Genomic DNA, 6,506 nt, shown 5'->3' with positions numbered 1-6,506 from the left:
GACTAGCAGCGGGCTCTTGCAAAGGCGGTAAGAAACAGTGGAGCTCTATAAATGGCGTGGAGTTTATTAAGAAGCGAAACGAAAATCATCTTCTGAATATGAACCCTCCTCCTCGGAGTTAACGAATTTAAATTCATAAAGGCGGTGTAGTCTCTTTGCTGATAAGGAGACATGAAATCAATATTCATCACATTTACATACTATTGTAATTCATGAAGGTAAATGAGGCAATAAAACTGCAAATAAAATATAGAGCTACATCCTGACATACTGTACATGTTAAAGACTCGTTTCTCTAACGTTCGTTGTAACGTCATTACATCTATGATAAGGTCTTCATAGTAATATCCTCTCAAAGCATTATTTTTAATTTCCCATGCATTGAGCATTCACTCTCCATTTCGTTTTCTTCGATTTAGTGTCCTAAGAATATGTCTGCTTGGTCCAAGGAGTAGTACGACTGTCTATAAAATTCACGACTTCAGAATTAATTCTGAATGGAAACAGCCCAGAGAGCCCAATCCGTCAAGGTAGAAGAGAAAGAGGAGTGTGCCTCCTACATAAAGGGTACAAATTTTGAGATCCTCATTAGGTACTTTTTAATTGACTGACCATCCAAATTAATTAGTAAGACTAACGGGTGAAAATTTTAAATTATTAATATTGAAAGTAAACAAAAATACAAACTGATGTAAAAGAAATAGCTCAAAAAATTTGTTAGCTTATTTTCTTCTTAACTTTTCATTGGTGTCATTTTTATTCATTATTGTCTCTTATACAGACTCAGAAGTTGCCACATTGTAAAAAAATAATGACTGAAACATAAACACACACACACACGAGCTATGATGAGTAATATGTGGTTTCAAAAGAGATTCTCTCTGATAGTTCTTACGTCGTCTGTCCTCCGACTCTAGCTAAATTTCATTCATACGGCAGCGAAAGAGAAACCCATCGTCTAGAACAGGGCTGACCATCTTGAAAGCAGAGAGCGTCTGCAAGATGGCTTAGGTACTTTCCGGCATGAAGCTTTATACTTACTCATTTACTTAATCCGTCCCTCTTATGTCCTTAGGGTGTCGAGGTTTCGTTTTTTTCATTTTGATCATTTTACAGAAGGTAGAATTCCTTGGACGAGTGGTTAGCTCGTCGCAAGGACTCTATCTAAACACAGAAAAACACACACACAAAATAAATATATACACATGCCAAACAACCACGCCTTGTGTGGGATTCGAACCCACGATCCCTCTTCCGAGCGAACGAAGATAGTACATACCTCAGACCGCCCGGCTACCGTCAAGTCAAAGTCACACTGCGACTGACGGACTGTCTGTCAGTAATTTTTGGTGTCGAGCCCCACCTGGGGCTCATGACTGTTACAGTCTTGTTTTCGTGGGGCGCCCTCTCTGACGAGAGGACGGGTCTCTCTTTTGTATATGCTGCTGGTCCTTGCCAGCGCAGTCCAAGTCTCTTTGTACTCGCGACCATATTTTACTGTCTGAGAACTGAGACTTCGCTTTCGTCGCCTCCTACGAGTCGCAGGGTCACGGTGGAGGTATTCGACCCCGCCTCCACATGGGTGGGGCCATGCTAATCTTCTCTATATCGTTCCAATTTCAGTATATGTACAGCCGAAGCGAGTATGGCTAGGCTACCAGGCTACCGTGATCGGCATGCCGCGTTATAAAGAAACATATTTTCCCAATAGCATTGAAAACTGCATCTAAACTATGTGATAACATAGCACGAGTGAGCAAGGGGCATACCGAAGCCGATATGCAGTACTAACACTTTGAGGGTGTTTAAAAATGAATTGCTGAATACTTATTAGTTCTTACTAATATTGTATGCCGGTCACGCTAGCCGATCTGTCTAAGGCATGTCCTGTGTTCGCTCGCTCGGAAGCCGGGATCGTGGGTTCAAATCCCACATATGGCATAGACATTTGGTATGTGTATGTGTCTATTCTGTGTTTGTGTTATCCTGTGTTTAAGTAGAGGTTTTGGATCAGCTGATCACTCGTCTAAGGAGACTTACCGTCTGTAAAATGACCATGAAACTGAAGTCAAAGGCCAGGGCCCAAAGATGCTGTAGAGCCAGTGAAAAAAATCATTTTGTACAAGATCATGGAGCCACAATAATTCCTCATTTTCAAAGATATTTATTGGGTGTCGTATGAAATTAACTGAAAATTACGTAGAATATCGAGTATGAACTTTCGTAAAATGTTTCCGACCAGACTCGCTGCAAGTTTTAAAAGAGGAGACAAGTTTGGAAACATTTCTTTTGAACGGACGGACGCGTTAGCAAGGAGGGCGACGTGCCGCATGTGGCACACATATCAATATTTGGGCAGCCCCAATGCAGACTGCAGAAGTTATAAAACAGCGATGAAAAGTCGAAGTTTTGCAGCAAATAACCGTCTTTCTAGGCGTGTTCAACATGAAGAGTTAATACGTGGGGCGCTTCATGTTGCGAGTTTACAGAAAGAGCATCATCGTAACTACCGAGAACTGAAAAGATGAAAAGCTAAATTATGAGTTACACGTGCAACATAAAAAGAAATCTGCATTTGCCGTGTTAGACGAGAGCAGTGCAACACCACTATGTTTCTCCCAGCGAAAGGTCCAATGTGCCCCGTGCAGGCTATGCAATTGCTAATCATTCTGCAGAAAACCCAGAAACGTGGAACAAGCGTGAAATATTTGTTGTTACATACACTGATTATGGATTCCATAGAAAACCAGACTTCTTACTAGCAACACGGTAAACACGACATGAACAGGTGAAGCAGGCCAGAGCGCTTCAACCCTAAACAAAACCTAACGTGACGGAGACAAATTTATTCTAATTTAACCTAACCTAATCTAGCTTAACACTGCCTAACGAAATGTAAATAATTGCATTTTGCCTTAAGGCTACCGTATTCAGTCTATTAGAAAGCAATAGTGTAGGACCTGACATTAATAATATTATTATAATATTTTATTATTTTCTTCTATGTCTTTTATTTGAAGTCGTATCGCCCCTTTTCCCTTTATAAATAATAATAATATGCAAATCACCTGCGTATCTTCGTCTTTATCGTGATAACACTTATCCTAAGCCAGTCTAGCCGCACTATATACCTGAGGTCGTTTCAGCTTCTATGAGAAATGAGTACCAGGAATCTTCCTTGTGTTAAGGGGCGGCCGGCGCGTAGGGCTCACGACCTCACCATCATCTGTGAGCCGAATGTCTAGAAAATGTGAGAACCTCGACGCCTCACAACCCTATGGGCCTCTACGGCCTGTTACAGGGATACCGTTACCTTTTTTTTACATAGGAAATCTATACTATTGAGTATCCCTGCCAAAGTATCTAAGAACTAATTCGAACGCTAGAACGCGGAAATGTCAAACTTTGTCTAACACTGCCAGACATTAAATAGGACATTAAATTTATGTGTATTATGCGGCGGTTAGTCGCCAGCTTCCCACCACGGAGGCCCCGGTTCGAAACCAGCTGAGATAACGTAGGATTTGTGGTGCATGAAGTGGCACAAAGGCAAGTTTCTTCCGAGCACTTGGTTACCCCTGCCAATTATCATACCACCGACTGCTCAACATTCATCGTCTACCATCCGCTGCTGATACAATAGGCCAATTAGAGGCCGACGTACCAAGTGGACTCAGTCTCACCCTACCCCCAAGAAACTAAAAACTTTAAAAAATAGTTTGTTTAAAATCTGAGGATTTTACAGCTGTGTTTAGGAAGAATGTAACGTCATGTAGTCCACTAAAAGCCGACTGACATCTCGGAAGAAAGTCTTGGTTTCCTTTCGAGGGTCGTAGAATAAACCAAGCAAGAATTCGACATAAAGCAGGTCACGAACTTGGTACAGAGGACTATATGGCATTACAGCGCAGAAGCTAATTCTCTTCCTCAGTTTCATATATTGCGTATAAAATATATATACATACTAATAAAAGTAATAAAAGATAAAGTTTTCTTTGTGTTTAACTAATTAAGCACTACGCCATGAACGCGTATGGGGAAGTGGATATATAGATCCACGTTTTCTTGACCTCGATACTAGTTGGAGGTGAGTTGTCAGCTTCACGGCCCGGCCGCTTTAAACCTAGGAAAAGAGCCTCCAGTACACATTGGATAGGAGGCTGTGTGGACCCCAGAGCCGGTCTGGAAAAAGTCAAGAAGGAAAAATTCTTGACCCTACTGGAACTCGAACTCCGATCCCTCGGTCGTCCGGCCCGCAGCCAGTCCCTATACAAACTACGCTGTCCCGGATCTCTAAAACATTAACAGCTACTCGAAAATATTCTACCGGTTCCGAAGGGAGACGAAGCAATAGAACGCATACAGAATGTCTCCATGTGATCATCGAACCTTCCGAGATACAACGGACAGCGTCACATCTAATTAACACTTACGTTATGAGTGTATGTAGAATCAGGATCTGTGTAGCACTCTTGTTCGGAGGGCGGTATTCTGAGGAGCCGCGTCATCCATCACTGCCACAAGATGCAGGAAAAATATTGTCCGTTTCTCTCAGATGGGACATACAGCAAAGAGAAAACATAAAGAAAAGTTGAACTCTATAGGAAAAAAGGATGTATAACATGCAGATGTTCATATTTGAAGAATTGAAGAAGAAGGATACGTAAATAAATACTTAAATTCAAACGAAATAGGAGAAAAGATTTAGGAAATCCTGAAGTCGAAGCAGATTATAGAGTTAATTCATTTTCTATGTATAGCCCAATGCCAAGTTGGAATGTATATCCATAACAAGGAGTTCCGAGTAAAACCGATTAAGCCTGCGTTCCTAGCGTTTTTTTATCATACAACAAAAAACTTAAGAGCAGTTCCATATTTTCGAAGATCTACTTGCTGTCATGCTTCGTCTCATCATCCAACATTAGACATACATACATTCATGGGTACACAGACATGTAGGTTTTACATACAGATGCGTCTGCAAACACATGCTATGTCTGTTTGTGCAGCCTGACAACAAAGAATATCAACTTCGACTACACCAGAACTGTGTGAAACAGCTACCTCCAGCCGTCTGTCAGAAGAGATATACCTGCACCCGATCGAGAAAGAGGCACAATATTTGTAACTAACACTATTCTGCAAAGAAAAAAACAACACCGTCCAGTGTGACTCTTTAACATTTATCACTTGAAAACTCATCACCCTTACATGTTTCGATCCCTACGGATCATCCTCACAGGGCATCAATACTTTTTCCGGAAACTACTATTACAATAGGTGTTAAATTATATACATACACATATAATATCTGAAATACACAAAGTAAACAGTGTTCAACTTTTCACAGTCACAACAGCCTTCCTGGTATTAAGATTTTTTTAAGTTTTTTAAAAACTTTTTGTCTTTGTAATTGTTAGTGTGACGGACCAGAATGAAACAAATCAAGCACTATTCTGTTTTAACAGTTCAAGAGCAACATCACAGATTCAATTCGCAATCCCGTACATAAACAAAGAGGGTTTATATTTTTCCTACCCACAGCTTACAACAGCTACGTGGCACTTCTGTGGTTCCAAGAGAGAAGGCACATGTCACGGCACTGGAATTAATTTTGATCTTCATGTATAAAGTACGAGTCACATGTTTTCGTTTAAGAATGGAATTTCACAAAATGTAAAAATGAAATCAACATAACGGCACAAATTCATAAAAATAATATTGGATAGACTTGAAAGTATTCTGACGATGGTGTATATTGTACTTCTTTTGGCTTATTTTGGACTTCACCCATCGTCTGGTATGTAAAAGACAAAACGTCGTGGTTTTTTGTCTTTTACATACCAGACGATGGGTGAAGTCCAAAATAAGCTAAAGAAGTACGAAAAATAATATTGTCACGTATTCGGGGTTTGCGTGACGAATATAACGGGTTCTGGGTTGGACGATTCGATTCATTGGACGCCTTCGTTACAATTATAATCAATTATAACAGCTCTCAATCAATGACCGTCTAAGACTCGCTCCATTCCTTATTGGACCACGTGTATTATCTTCCACTACGACTGACTTCTTCTGTTGCGACTGCCTTGAACGACGACTGTCTTACGAATGAACCGTTCTTCTCCGCATGGCTCCCTATATAGTCTTGCGCGTACCCATGGAAAGCGCGTTCTGTAGCAAGCCTTTTTCGACGAATCCGCATCTTCATATAACGTATGTTACCTAGCTGTTTTCTGGAAATGGACTATTCTTGCTTTCAGGCGTCATGTCACAACGTAATCGTTAGGGTAACGTCTGCGTGACATGAGTGATTCTTGGCAGTGGCTCTGATTCTCGTCTCCATATACAAGATCTTGGGTCCACTCCATCTCATACGGGGGCAATCTCCCCCTGACAGTAAGGCTTCAGAGGGATGAGGCTTATCAGTCATATATACGTAACTTGTGTAGACGTTAACAATGCGTGAAACTCGTCTGGCTATGCATAAGTAAATAAAATGATCT

At 40.9% G+C, this 6,506-nt stretch overlaps 1 pseudogene; it reads right to left on the bottom strand.

The window, feature by feature from the left end:
• Positions 1-1,584: 1,584 nt before the first annotated feature.
• Positions 1,585-1,647, bottom strand: LOC111871670 (annotated as a pseudogene).
• Positions 1,648-6,506: the final 4,859 nt, after the last annotated feature.

This window comes from Cryptotermes secundus, unplaced genomic scaffold, assembly GCF_002891405.2.
Source record: "Cryptotermes secundus unplaced genomic scaffold, Csec_1.0 scaffold233, whole genome shotgun sequence".
Classification (NCBI taxonomy): Eukaryota; Metazoa; Arthropoda; class Insecta; order Blattodea; family Kalotermitidae; genus Cryptotermes; species Cryptotermes secundus.
Note: the sequence above shows the minus strand (reverse complement) of the source record. Positions and strands in the feature narration are given on the sequence as shown.